The sequence below is a fragment of the Pleurodeles waltl genome, chromosome 11, assembly GCF_031143425.1.
Source record: "Pleurodeles waltl isolate 20211129_DDA chromosome 11, aPleWal1.hap1.20221129, whole genome shotgun sequence".
NCBI classification, from domain to species: Eukaryota; Metazoa; Chordata; class Amphibia; order Caudata; family Salamandridae; genus Pleurodeles; species Pleurodeles waltl.
In genome coordinates this window covers 938,338,871-938,354,088 of record NC_090450.1, presented here as the reverse complement: position 1 = coordinate 938,354,088, position 15,218 = coordinate 938,338,871, and the positions used below count along the sequence as shown (strand labels likewise).

The window sequence follows — 15,218 nt, the reverse complement described above, 5'->3', positions numbered from 1 at the left end:
GGCTCTCTGAAAAACTCCGCAGGAGATGGAATGTCCTATTACCATGCCTTCTCTTTCCCAACAGGGAGGACCCTCAGAAGGGTGTGGACTACGGCCCATTTCAAGTTCTGTTTGGGCACCCTGTTAGAGATCCCCTTGCTTTTGTTAGGTAACGCTGGGGACAACCTCTCAGGCCCCCAAACAAGACATAGTGGACTATGTGCTTGGCCTCAGATCAAGGATGGCTGAGTACATGAAGAGGGCTACTAAAAACCTTCAGGCCAGCCAGGAACTCGGGAAGCAATGGCATGACCAGAAGGCTGTCCTAACTGTCTACCAGCCAGGACAGGAAGTGTGTGTCCTGGAGCTTGAGGCTCTCAGGGCACTCCAGGCAAAGTGGAGTGGTGCCCACACCATTGTGGAGAGAAAAGGGGGGGTCAGCTACCTGGTAGACATTGGCACTCCCGGAAGCCCCCATAACCCCTATTATGATAGGTCAGACATGGCTCTGCTCATGGCTACTGATGAGCGACAGGAAGAGGAAAGAGACCCTCTCCCTGACCTCTTCTCCCACAATACAACTGATGGCTCAATTGATGGGGTAGTCCTTTCTGTCTGCCTCTCTGAGTCCCAAAAGGAGGACTGTAGAAACATCCTAGGGCAGTTCTCAGAACTCTTCTCCCTGACACCTGGTCAGACCACACGGTGTAAACACACCATTGACAAAAGAGACAGTTTGCCTGTGAATAGCAAAATTTACAGACAACCTGACCATGTGAGGGAGTGCATCAAATCTGAAGTTCAGAAGGTGCTAGACCTAGGGGTTATTGAGCCCTCAGATAGCCCTTGTCCAGCCCTGTAGTGCGTGTCCCAAAACCTCACTCCCGAGATGGAAAAAGAGAAATTAGGTTTTGTGTTGACTACAGAGGTCTCAAAACAGTTAAAAAACACTGATGCTCATCCTATATCTAGGGCAGATGACAAGTATCTGAGCACCTTTGACTTGACTGCTGGCTACTGGCAGATCAAGTTGGCAGATGATGTTAAACCCAAAACAGCATTTTCCACCCCTAGTGGGCATTATCACTTTACAGTGATGCCCTTTGGGTTGAAAATTGCACCTGCCACATTTCAGAGGCTGGTTTATAAAATTCTACAGGGGTTGGAAAGCTTCAGTGTAGCATATCTGGATAATATAGGTGTCTTTAGCTCCAGCTGGGAGAATCACCTGGTCTACCTAGTAAAGTGGTCTTCAAACTTTTTTTGGCCACTCCCCCCCCCCCCCAAGAAAACTTTTTTAGAGGTTGGGCCCTCCCTCCCCACCACTACCAGAGGACAATTTCTGTATGTTGGTACTCTGCATCATCAACAGCTATCACCACCTGCATATCCCAAATCATAGCTGGTTATATTTGGCAAATAATATTGAACATGTGTTTAGCAAACTGAAGATATGTGACTGCCTATGGGCCTCACTTACAAGAATCGGATGCGCCGACATTGATGCGTCAGATTTCTTCTGTTTCCCTATGATCCCCTAACAACGTCATAGATCCTCTGTATTTACAATACAGAGCTCCATGGTGCACGTTTTCACAGATGCATCAGAAAGTGTGATGCATCTGTTGGCGCTGAGCTTACGCATTGTTGGACAAGATCCGTAAAATGACACTGCTCTAGCAATGTGAGGAGGCTCTCCTTGGAAAAACCCCAGCATCAATTTTACGCCTACTCTGAGCAGGCGGTACAGTTTTGACGCAGTGAAGTCTCAAAATGACAAAGTGAAATGTAAATTTAACTGCGTCAGAACTATGTGGCTTTCTCCCTGGTAAGGCCTACCCTGCATACATTATACCTGGGGAAGGTATAATGTGACGGAAAGCTTTACAAACTGACGCATTGGTCCCCGTGTGTCAGTTTGTAAATCTGCAGCAGTTCTGTGCACTGCTAACGTCACTGGTGCGCCCATAAAAAAATGATGCAGCAGTGGTGTAAAGGGCATGTTAATTAGGCCCACAATATCACGGTCCCCATACTTTTTTACGGACTTCAACCGCTGCTTCCAGTTTGTTGGTATAGTCACAGCAAAGTAGCAAACATAAATGCATACAGTATTCTCCAAAGTGTCGGTTCTGCTTTACACACACGAGCAGAATATTGGTTAGCTGCTGGTGTGCTCTCTGACCTACTTGAAGCGATTCTTAGCAAAAATATCTCCTTCGACTGTTGAAGAGACATATAGGTCTTTGAAGTTACTACTTATATAAATAAGGGGGCAACATTGATGTTTTCTTATTGCCCCCTTTCTTCCCCTTAATATGAGTCCACCATTTCCCGAGTTTCTCATTTTACAGATGTTCTCCGGCACACTCTAAGATGTTTTCGAAACGACGAAACCAAAATTGTATTTTTTAAAGGTGTAAATGAAATGCAGCAAATGCAACTGTGTAGCTCAATGAAACGGCTCACCTGCAGTAAGTGCTGTATCGAAAAATGTAGTTTACCATTTACATTTCTTTCAATGATTACCATGCCTCCTTGGTAAACATTTGAAGACATGCTTTAAGAATTCGTGCTTCTTCCATTTCCACACCACATCGCTAGCAGCATGGACCCCATCTTCACATGAAGAGCATCAAACCTGTAACTAGGATGCAGCGCTACCTGTGCAACTATTTAGCATAAAATTTCCCAGAGTTCTCTGCTCGCCGGTATGGAATATTTGGGGCAGAGAGTGGACGGAACCTGATAAAACAATCCTAACAAAGTGTATTATTTTGCCTGTTAGAAGCCAGTGGAGGTGTAGTAATTCTTGGACAACTAAACGTTTCCTTGGTCTTTGTATCATGAGGTGGTACCCCGAGACGCACCTTTATTCGCCTTTTTATTGTTAGCTTTGCGCAGTGGTAGTATCGTAGTCAATGAGGTCTAACCGAGGCGCGATTATTGCTTATTGAAAACTTTACCCAATACCCCGCCATGACGATTTGAAATATAGTCGATATTGGCAATTTTTGACAGTCTCCAAGGAGACTGAATATTAATGTATAAAAATAAGATTTTTTTTTTGTAGTTTATGTGAACGTGTTGGTGTCGGCTAGACCACACAGAGTTTATTTTCTTTTAGTTCACTGTTTTCGATTTAGTTTTAGTGTGTCGGAGTTTCTGCATCCGGCAGGAACTTTCAGGATGCTTTCGTCTTGATTAGTTTTCGTATTTCTGTTGGAAGCCGTTTGTTATCAACAGGATAATGCGGTGAAAGTTCGCTCAGACTGTATGCAGTGTTTGAAACAGAACGAGAGCTGACGAAGGTGTCGAGCGTGACTTTTAACGTTATATAAAGTGGCATATTTAGGAGCCCCTAGCGCCTCCTTGCTCCACATTTGCGTCCTTTTTTTAAGACGCAAATGTACGCAAATGTGGCCCAACGAGGCCAAAAACGCCGCGCCGTTTTTTAAATGCGACGTTACCATGGTGGCGTTAGGGTGGCGTTCAGGGGCTCAAGAAAAGTGGCAGCTCCACTTTTCATAAATCTGCCCCAAAGTGCATTTCTAAAGCGCTTCAGGGCACTCAATTACAGATGTTACCGAGCTCAAGGACAGATGCGTACCATCTATTGATACAGCAGGTGCCCAGGGGGCCGCTTTAACCCTAATTTTTCCCGTATTTTATCATTCAAACAGCAACAAAAGGGCCCATTTCCTTCCTTGCACTAGGGACCATTTTTTCACCTGAGAGGGATGAAAAGCTATAAGGTATATTTGAGAGCCCCTAGCGCCAAGTGCTGCCATAGCGTCATTTTTTTTTTACGCTAAGGCAGCGTTAAAGTGGCATTTTCCCCGGACCGTATTTACAAAGTGGCTCAATGCATGCATTGCACCACTTTGTAAACCCTTGCGTCATATTATGTATGGAAGGATGCAAGGAGGGCGTTCCTGCACTAGGAGAGGCGTAAAAATGGCACAAAGGAATCTACGAGATTCCTTCGTGCCATTTTTACCTGCAATTTTTAACATTGTTAAAAAGAGGCTGACATTGGTTACAATGGGCCTCTGGGTGCTTTGCAGGGTTAGCGTCATTATTGTTTATGCTAATCCTGCAAAGCACCGGACTAGCGTAAAAAATTATGAGGCTAGTCACCCTAACTACTGCCATGGTGCGCCGTATTTTAAATACGGCACTACCATGGTGGCGTGAGGGGGGCGTTAAGGTGCGCAGGAAAAATGACACTGCACCTAGTGCAAGCACAACTTTTCATAAATCTACCCCTGAGCGTGTATGCCCTGTTTGAATACTGCGACAATGAGGTCACACAAAGATTCCTTGCATGGTTGCCTCGTCCAACTCAGCTACCAGATCCGGCACATGTGTAGACTGCACGAGCACAGGGCACAGAACGTACACAGCGGCATGTACCATGCACGCAATAAAACTTAGGGCCAGATTTATGAAAAGTGGAGCTGCACCCAGTGCAGTGTCACTTTTCTTGCACCTGTAGAAAAGCACCCTCTTTTTGGCATGGTTACCCCCATTTTTTGCCTAATGTCAGTGTGTTTTTAACTGTGTTCACTGGGATCCTGCTAACTAAGACCCCCAGTGACTGTGCTCTCTTTCTCTAAATTCAGTTGTTCATGGTCTTTTTCACTCCATAATTGGTATACTGGTGCCCCCATGTAAGTTCCAAGTATATAGTACCCACGTACCCAGGGCACTGCGGCACCAGGAGTCCCACATGGGCTGCAGCATGTATTATGCCACTCATGGGAGCCCATGCAAAATCTCTCTGCAGGCCTGCCATTGCAGCCTGCGTGGAAGGGTGCGTGCACTCTTTTTACTACAGGTCACTGAAGCAGGTTACTGTAAGTCACCCCTATGGCAGGCCCTCCTAGCCCAGAGGGCAGGGTGCATGTACCTGTGTGTGAGGGTGCCCCTGAATGAGCTGAGGTGAGGTGAGGTGCCCCCACAAACTCCAGCTCCATTTTCCTGGACTTTGTGAGTGCGGGTAAGCCATTTTACCTGTGTACTGAACCTATGTCCGGCTACATAATGGTAACTCCAAACCCAGGCATGCTTGGTATCAAACATGTTAAAATCATACCCCAATACTGTTCCCAGTATTGGTTGTATGATCCCATGCACTGTGGGGGCTCCTTCGTGGACCCCCCAGTTTTGCTCCTACCAGTTTGCAAGGTCTTCCTGGGCAGCCTCGCTGCTGCCACCCTCCAGACAGGTTTCTGCCCTCCTGCTGCTTGAGCAGCTCAAGCCCAGGAAGGCAGAACACAGGATTTCCTTTGGGAGTGGGATTGGGAGATAACCCCTCTCCCTTTGGAAATAGGTGTTACAGGGCTTGGGAGGGGTAGCCTCCCCAAGCCACAGGTATGCTTTGAAAGGCACATTTGGTGCCCTTCTTGCAGAAACTGGTTGGCACCAGTCCAGGGATACCGGTCCCTGCTATGGTGCGAAACTGGACAATGTAAAGGGGAGTGACCACTCCCCTGTTTATCACCACCCCAGAGCTCCTACAGGGGATCACTTGGTTCTGCCATCTTGAATCCAGGATGGGCGAGAGGCCCCTGGGAGCATCTGAGTGGCCAGGTCAGGCAGGTGACGTCACAGCCCCCTCCTGATAGGTGGTCACCCTGCTAGGTGACCAATCCCCCTTTTAGGGCTATATAGGGTCTCCCTCTTGGGCGGGTCCTCAGATTCGACGTGCAAGATTCCAACAGGACTCCTCTGCAATGTTTACTTTTACTTCTGGCCACTGGAACCGCAACTGGACTCCACAGGAACCGACAATCTGCAGCTCCAGTGACGACTTTGCCTCTGCAACATTGTTTCTCTGGCTCCTCCCAGCTCCTGCAACATTTCCCTGGCTGTGCACCCTCTGAGGGTGGTAAGTCATCAGTCTGCACAAAAGAAGTAAGAAGGAATCTCGCTTGGAGTGAAGGAGTCACTCCCCAGTATCTGCAGCCACCAACGGCTCGACAACCAGCCACGTGGATCCTCTCTCCTGCAACTTTGTGTGCATCCTGCAACCCAGGTGGTGGTCTGAAGTTGTCCCCTTGGTCCTCTCTAACAGATGCCTATCTTTGGAGTGGGTGAGTCTTTGCCCCTCCTTGCATGACAGTACTCCTGTGCACCACGACTCTAGCAGCTACCAAGGCTTGTTGGCTCTTCATCCAAGGAATCTTCAGGCTCCATGTAGTCCTGTCCTCCAGCTCTCGTCTCTGACATGGACAGTCTCCTTCCTGCTACTCCAGTGATTTGGAACTCTCTGCCAGGTGTGCTGAGTGGGCCTCACCGCGACTCCTGTTCTTGCTGCCAGCGGGTCGCCTGTGGGGCCTCCATCTTCGTCTCAAGACTCTTCTAGTTCGTGGGGGTCACCTGGGACTCCCCTCCATGGGTTGAGTCCCCTCTGACTCTCCTGGTCCCCAGCATTTCTACAAACTTTTTATTTAGGAACTCTTGCCATTGCCAAGTCTTGTTAGTGGTTTTCCCTCACCACTTATGTGCTGCATCTCTCCTCGCGATGTGGAACACCGACTGCATCACTCCTGGAACTCCTCTTCTGCTTTTGTGCTGCACAGCCGGCTCCTGTCCTTCCTCGTCAACCTGGTTCAGCATCACCAGAAGGGTGGGTAGTGGCTCCTGACCCAACCGGACACTCCAACTGGAACTGGACTGCTCCCCTTTTTTTGCAGGTCCTCTTCTGGCAGACTCCATCTTCAGTTTCTTCCAGTCTTGCTTGGGTCTTGCATTGTCCTTCTGCAAAGTTTCTCTGTGGGTTTGGGTGAAAAACAGGTAATTACCTCTCTTCTCCAGGTCGCTGGGGGTCACTCTTGTATTTACCTATTGGGGTCCCAAGTGCGTTCAGCTCCCCTCTACAGGTCTTACTCACCTGGGTGGGGGTCCGACCTTCACATTCCACTTTTTTAGTACATGGCTTGTTCTCCCCCTAGGGTTCCTGTTGCATACTGTTCTTTCACTGTTTTCTATTGCATTTCAATGCCTTTTCCTATGTACCAGTGTGTATATATAATTGTGTTTACTCACCTGCTAACAGAGCATAACCCCTATATAGTAATTTAGTATTGATGTTACCAAATAAAGTACCTTTATTTTTGTAACACTGTGTGGTTCTTTCATGTGTGTAAGTGTTGTGTGACTACAGTGGTATTGCATAAGCTTTGCATGTCTCCTAGATAAGCCTGGCCTGCTCATCCACAGATACCTATAGAGAGCCTGGCTTCCTGGACACTGCCTACACTACACTAATAGGGATACCTCGACCTGGTATAGGGTGAGAACACCTTAGGCATATACCACACACCAGGCCAGCTTCCTACATTGGTGGTCTAGCGTCGGGATAAGCACTTGCAATTGCCTTACCACTCTGCCACTGGGTACTTTCCACAGGAAAGGCTAGTACTGTTAGGTACACAATACATCTAGTATTAGGGATCTAGTCTCCTGAGTTTGGGTAAGCTAGGGGTTGGTATAGCCCTTGCTCCAAACTTTGCTGGGAGCCTAGTGCTAGAGTAGTTAGGGACTCTACACCACTCTAGCTAGCTGACATGTCTTCAGCAGAGCATACCTCTCAGCCCATGGATTCTCCCTATGAGAACCGGACCTTCCAAGAACTTAGGGAGATATGTGCTGAGAGAAAGCTGAAGACAGGGAGAAAATCCAATAAATTCTACTTCTGGGCCGGCTCCTCCAGGATGGCCAGGAACATGCTGGTAGCCAGGAGGTGAGGAGGAAGAAGAAGAGTCTGACCGTCCAGTGCTAGAAAAAGATGATTTAGCCACTGAGGTGGGTCAGGAAGTACCCAAGGAGGATCAGGAAACGTCTAGACACACCCACAGTCCTGTCAGGAGCACTGTTAGCAGTTTAAAGGGGGGTCACACCAGTAGGTCCACCTTTGTCCATAGAGGGCTGGTTGAGAGGGTGTCCAAGAATAGGAATAGATCCTCCTCTGCCCACTCTCACATCTCCTTGATATCTGAGGGAACCCACTGCTCAACTTCAGGGGAAGAATCCCTAGGCAGGGAACTCAGGCAACTGAGAATAGAGGAAGCCAAGCTGAGGCTGCAGTAGCAACAGCTAGCCTTAGATAGGGAGGCCTTGGCAGTGGAGAGAGAAATGCAGGGGTTGGGGTTAGGACCCCTACATGGCAGACGTACTAGTTTCAGGGACAACAGGGTCAAGGAGGACTCTTTCGACTCTAGGAACCTGAACAAAGTAGTCCCACCTTACAAGATGGGTGATGACATGTACAAGTGGTTCACTGGTCTGGGGAGGGCCTGTAAGGTACAGCGGGTCCCTCAGAGGCAGTGGGCAGCTATTTTGTGGCTCTCCTTCTCTGACAAGGGTATGGACAGACTCCTCACAGTCAGAGAAGAAGATGCAGACAACCACACAGTTTTAAAATCTCCACTTTTAGGTGCCTTTGGTCTGACTACTGAACAATATGGAATCAAGATGAGAGAGACCAGGGAAGAGTCCTCACATAATTGGGTTGATTTTGTGGCCTGTTCCTTGAAGGCCCTGGAAGGCTAATTGCATGGGAGCAAAGTCAATGATTATCAGGGCTTATACAGCCTAATCTTAAGAGAGCACATTTTGAATAATTGCGTGTCTGATCAGCTGCATCAGTACCTGATGGACTATGATCTGACCTCTCCCCAAGAACTGGGTAAGAAGGCAGACAAGTGGGTCAGCACCAGGGTGAGTAGGAAGGCTCACACAGTGGGTGACCACAAAATGAAGGAAGCAGGTAGGTCTCAGTATAAGCGTGGGGACAAAGATAATAAAAAAGTCTTTATCAGCCCACAAAACCCATCTGGTGATGGGAACAAATCCTCCTCTTCCTCTTCCTACTACAAAAAGCCTTGGTGTTATGTTTGCAAAAACAAAGGCCGTAGGGTAGGGGAGAGCTCCTGCCCTATGAAAGGCACCACTAAGTCTTCCACCACTACTACCCCCACTTGTACTTCTAGTTCCCCTCACAATAGCAGTAGCGGTGGGACTACTAACAGTAGTCAATCTAAGAGTGTATCTGGGCTCACCTTAGAGTCTGTAGTGGGGTCTGGGCTAGTTAGAGAGACCACTGAGGCTGTCTTGGTCCCTGCTGGGGGCATTGACTTCGCCACCCTTGTTGCCTGTCCCCTTAATATGGGTATGTACAATCAGCATCCCCTCATAAATGGTGGTGAGGCTGAGGCCTACAGGGACACAGGTGCCAGGCTCACTATGGTGACTGAAAAACTGGTGTCTCCTGAGCAACACCTACATGGTCACACGTAATAAGTGACTGACATTCAGAACAAGACCTTGTTCCACCTCATGGCAGTTATTGATTTCAGCTGGGTGGGTGGGTGGGTGGGGCGAGGGGGGTGTAACAGGTCCTAAAAAGGTTGTGGTTTCCTCAGACCTAAGTGTAAAATGTCTACTAGGGGACGACTTGGAGACCTCAGCTTTGGCAGAGGTGGAATTGGAGGTGCACGCAGCAATGCTGAGCATCCAGGGCATATCTATGCCCTTACCAGAGCACAGGCTAAGAAGCAAAAAGAGCAAGGAACCTTGGAGCCTGGAACAATGGCCTAAGAGCTTCCTAAATCCAAGGGCAGGAACTGTAAGAAGTTATGCCCTACTCCAGCCGCCAGTGAGGATTCAACTCTTGAGGGTTCAGAATCCACTCCCTGGGTGGAACCTACACCAGAGGAGCTTCAAGCTGACACAGCTGAACTCTTGGGTGCAGGGGGGCCACCAGGGATGAGCTCAGTAGGGAACACCAAGTTTATCCAACACTGGAGAGCTTGAGGCAGCAAGCTGCAGCACAACAGGCAGGGGATGTCAGTGGCACCCATAAGGTGTACTGGGAATACAGACTCCTTTATTCAGAGTCCAGGGATCTCAAAGTTGGTGCCACCAGAAGATTGGTGATCCCTCTGAAATGTAGGGAATTTCTGTTGACCCTTGCACATGACATTCCCCTGGCAGATCACTTGGGGCAAAGTAAGACTTAGGACAGGCTTTTCCCGCACTTTCACTGGCCCCACATGTCAGAAGACACAAATGTGTTTTCTCGCTCCTCTGTCACTTGTCAAGACAGGTGGCAACCCAAAGGCCCCCCTCACTTCCACTTCCAGTGGTTTTGGTTCCCTTTGAGAGGGTTGGGGTAGATATTGTTGACCTCTTAAACCCTCCATCAGTCTCTGGGAACTGATGTATACTGGTGGTAGTGGACAATGGCACCAGGTAACCGGAGTCCATTCCTCTTAGGACCACTACAGCTCCTGCAGAGGCCAAAGCCCTCCTCATTATCTTTTCAAGGGCGGGCTTCCCAAAAGAAGTGGTATCAGACAGAGGTGCAAACTTCATGTCTGTATACCTGAAAGCCACGTGGAAGGAACGTGGTGTGACTTACAAGTTCACCACCCCTTACCATCCCCAGACAAATGGCTTAGTAGAGAGATTTAATAAAACTCTCAAGGGTTTGATAATGGGGCTCTCTGAAAAACTCAGCAGGAGATGGAATGTCCTATTACCATGCCTTCTCTTTCCCAACAGGGAGGACCCTCAGAAGGGTGTGGACTACGGCCCATTTCAAGTTCTGTTTGGGCACCCTGTTAGAGATCCCCTTGCTTTTGTTAGGTAACGCTGGGGACAACCTCTCAGGCCCCCAAACAAGACATAGTGGACTATGTGCTTGGCCTCAGATCAAGGATGGCTGAGTACATGAAGAGGGCTACTAAAAACCTTCAGGCCAGCCAGGAACTCGGGAAGCAATGGCATGACCAGAAGGCTGTCCTAACTGTCTACCAGCCAGGACAGGAAGTGTGTGTCCTGGAGCTTGTGGCTCTCAGGGCACTCCAGGCAAAGTGGAGTGGTGCCCACACCATTGTGGAGAGAAAAGGGGGGGTCAGCTACCTGGTAGACATTGGCACTCCCGGAAGCCCCCATAACCCCTATTATGATAGGTCAGACATGGCTCTGCTCATGGCTACTGATGAGCGACAGGAAGAGGAAAGAGACCCTCTCCCTGACCTCTTCTCCCACAATACAACTGATGGCTCAATTGATGGGGTAGTCCTTTCTGTCTGCCTCTCTGAGTCCCAAAAGGAGGACTGTAGAAACATCCTAGGGCAGTTCTCAGAACTCTTCTCCCTGACACCTGGTCAGACCACACGGTGTAAACACACCATTGACAAAAGAGACAGTTTGCCTGTGAATAGCAAAATTTACAGACAACCTGACCATGTGAGGGAGTGCATCAAATCTGAAGTTCAGAAGGTGCTAGACCTAGGGGTTATTGAGCCCTAAGATAGCCCTTGTCCAGCCCTGTAGTGCGTGTCCCAAAACCTCACTCCCGAGATGGAAAAAGAGAAATTAGGTTTTGTGTTGACTACAGAGGTCTCAAAACAGTTAAAAAACACTGATGCTCATCCTATATCTAGGGCAGATGACAAGTATCTGAGCACCTTTGACTTGACTGCTGGCTACTGGCAGATCAAGGGCCGTATTTATACTCCGTTTGTGCCGAATTTGCGTCGTTTTTTTCGACGCAAATTCGACGCTAAACTAACGCCAACTAACGCCATATTTATACTATGGCGTTAGAGGCGTATAGCGCCAAAGTTCCCGGAATGTGCGTCATTTTTTTGCGTGAACCCCTTCCTTGCGTTAATGATATGCAAGGGAGGCGTTCCCGTCTAAAAAATGACTCCCAGGCCTTTACGTGGTATTTATACTCCCGGGCAAAAGAGACGCCCGGGAGTGGGCGTGGCTAAAAACGGCGCATTTGCGCCGCTTTTTAACGCCTGGGTCAGGCATGGCGTTAAGGCCCATATTTATACTTTTTGACGCTAAACTGCGCTAACGCAGTTTAGCGTCAAAAAGTTTTGCGCCGGCTAACGCCATTCTGAAGCGCCATGCGGGCGCCGTATTTATTGAATGGCGTTAGCCGGCGCAAGCAGACCGGCGCTGCCTGGTGTGCGCGAGAAAAACCACGTACACCAGGCAGCGCCGGCGTAGGGGGAAAATGGCGCATGGGCGTCTTAAAATGGGGCAAGTCAGGTTACGTCGAAAAAATCGTCGTAACCCGACTTGCGCCATTTTTTTTCGACGCCCATCCCCCATCAACATGACTCCTATCATTGTAAAGATAGGAGTCATGCCCCCTTGCCCAATGGCCATGCCCAGGGGACTTCTGTCCCCTGGGCATGGTCATTGGGCATAGTGGCATGTAGGGGGGCACAAATCAGGCCCCCCTATGCCAAAAAAAATTATTAAAAAAAAAAAAAATAATACTTACCTGAACTTACCTGAATGTCCCTGGGGTGGGTCCCTCCAGCCTTGGGTGTCCTCCTGGGGTGGGCAAGGGTGGCAGGGGGGGTCCCTGGGGGCAGGGGAGGGCACTCTGGGCTCATTTTGAGCCCACTTGTCCCTTAACACCATGCCTGACCCAGGCGTTAAAAAGCGGCGCAAATGCGCCGTTTTTAGCCACGCCCACTCCCGGGCGTCTCTTTTGCCCGGGAGTATAAATACCACGTAAAGGCCTGGGAGTCATTTTTTAGACGGGAACGCCTCCCTTGCATATCATTAACGCAAGGAAGGGGTTCACGCTAAAAAATGACGCACATTCCAGGAACTTTGGCGCTATACGCCTCTAACGCCATAGTATAAATATGGCGTTAGTTGGCGTTAGTTTAGCGTCGAATTTGCGTCGAAAAAAACGACGCAAATTCGGCGCAAACGGAGTATAAATACGGCCCTAAGGGACAAGTGGGCTCAAAATGAGCCCAGAGTGCCCTCCCCTGCCCCCAGGGACCCCCCCTGCCACCCTTGCCCACCCCAGGAGGACACCCAAGGCTGGAGGGACCCACCCCAGGGACATTCAGGTAAGTATTTTTTTATTTTATTTTTATAATTTTTTTTGGCATAGGGGGGCCTGATTTGTGCCCCCCTACATGCCACTATGCCCAATGACCATGCCCAGGGGACAGAAGTCCCCTGGGCATGGCCATTGGGCAAGGGGGCATGACTCCTATCTTTACAATGATAGGAGTCATGTTGATGGGGGATGGGCGTCGAAAATAAATGGCGCAAGTCGGGTTACGACGATTTTTTCGACGTAACCTGACTTGCCCCATTTTAAGACGCCCATGCGTCATTTTCCCCCTACGCCGGCGCTGCCTGGTGTACGTGGTTTTTCTCGCGCACACCAGGCAGCGCCGGTCTGCTTGCGCCGGCTAACGCCATTCAATAAATACGGCGCCCGCATGGCGCTTCAGAATGGCGTTAGCCGGCGCAAAACTTTTTGACGCTAAACTGCGTTAGCGCAGTTTAGCGTCAAAAAGTATAAATATGGGCCCAAGTTGGCAGATGATGTTAAACCCAAAACAGCATTTTCCACCCCTAGTGGGCATTATCACTTTACAGTGATGCCCTTTGGGTTGAAAATTGCACCTGCCACATTTCAGAGGCTGGTTTATAAAGTTCTACAGGGGTTGGAAAGCTTCAGTGTAGCATATCTGGATAATATAGGTGTCTTTAGCTCCAGCTGGGAGAATCACCTGGTCTACCTAGGACAGTGGTCTTCAAACTTTTTTTGGCCACTCCCCCCCCCCCCAGAAAACTTTTTTAGAGGTTGGGCCCTCCCTCCCCACCACTACCAGAGGACAATTTCTGTATGTTGGTACTCTGCATCATCAACAGCTATCACCACCTGCATATCCCAAATCATAGCTGGTTATATTTGGCAAATAATATTGAACATGTGTTTAGCAAACTGAAGATTTGTGACTGCCTATGGGCCTCACTTACAAGAATCGGATGCGCCGACATTGATGCGTCAGATTTCTTCTGTTTCCCTATGATCCCCTAACAACGTCATAGATCCTCTGTATTTACAATACAGAGCTCCATGGTGCACGTTTTCACAGATGCATCAGAAAGTGTGATGCATCTGTTGGCGCTGAGCTTACGCATTGTTGGACAAGATCCGTAAAATGACACTGCTCTAGCAATGTGAGGAGGCTCTCCTTGGAAAAACCCCAGCATCAATTTTACGCCTACTCTGAGCAGGCGGTACAGTTTTGACGCAGTGAAGTCTCAAAATGACAAAGTGAAATGTAAATTTAACTGCGTCAGAACTATGTGGCTTTCTCTCTGGTAAGGCCTACCCTGCATACATTATACCTGGGGAAGGTATAATGTGACGGAAAGCTTTACAAACTGACGCATTGGGCCCCGTGTGTCAGTTTGTAAATCTGCAGCAGTTCTGTGCACTGCTAACGTCACTGGTGCGCCCATAAAAAAATGATGCAGCAGTGGTGTAAAGGGCATGTTAATTAGGCCCACAATATCACGGTCCCCATACTTTTTTACGGACTTCAACCGCTGCTTCCAGTTTGTTGGTATAGTCACAGCAAAGTAGCAAACATAAATGCATACAGTATTCTCCAAAGTGTCGGTTCTGCTTTACACACACGAGCAGAAAATTGGTTAGCTGCTGGTGTGCTCTCTGACCTACTTGAAGCGATTCTTAGCAAAAATATCTCCTTCGACTGTTGAAGAGACATATAGGTCTTTGAAGTTACTACTTATATAAATAAGGGGGCAACATTGATGTTTTCTTATTGCCCCCTTTCTTCCCCTTAATATGAGTCCACCATTTCCCGAGTTTCTCATTTTACAGATGTTCTCCGGCACACTCTAAGATGTTTTCGAAACGACGAAACCAAAATTGTATTTTTTAAAGGTGTAAATGAAATGCAGCAAATGCAACTGTGTAGCTCAATGAAACGGCTCACCTGCAGTAAGTGCTGTATCGAAAAATGTAGTTTACCATTTACATTTCTTTCAATGATTACCATGCCTCCTTGGTAAACATTTGAAGACATGCTTTAAGAATTCGTGCTTCTTCCATTTCCACACCACATCGCTAGCAGCATGGACCCCATCTTCACATGAAGAGCATCAAACCTGTAACTAGGATGCAGCGCTACCTGTGCAACTATTTAGCATAAAATTTCCCAGAGTTCTCTGCTCGCCGGTATGGAATATTTGGGGCAGAGAGTGGACGGAACCTGATAAAACAATCCTAACAAAGTGTATTATTTTGCCTGTTAGAAGCCAGTGGAGGTGTAGTAATTCTTGGACAACTAAACGTTTCCTTGGTCTTTGTATCATGAGGTGGTACCCCGAGACGCACCTTTATTCGCCTTTTTATTGTT

The 15,218-nt window shown here is 48.4% G+C and overlaps 1 non-coding gene across 1 annotated transcript; it reads left to right on the top strand.

The window, feature by feature from the left end:
• Window positions 1–2,871: 2,871 nt before the first annotated feature.
• On the top strand, window positions 2,872–3,012 carry LOC138266712 (U4 spliceosomal RNA). The gene has a single exon (XR_011199644.1). It is a non-coding gene; the product is annotated as a U4 spliceosomal RNA (small nuclear RNA).
• Window positions 3,013–15,218: the final 12,206 nt, after the last annotated feature.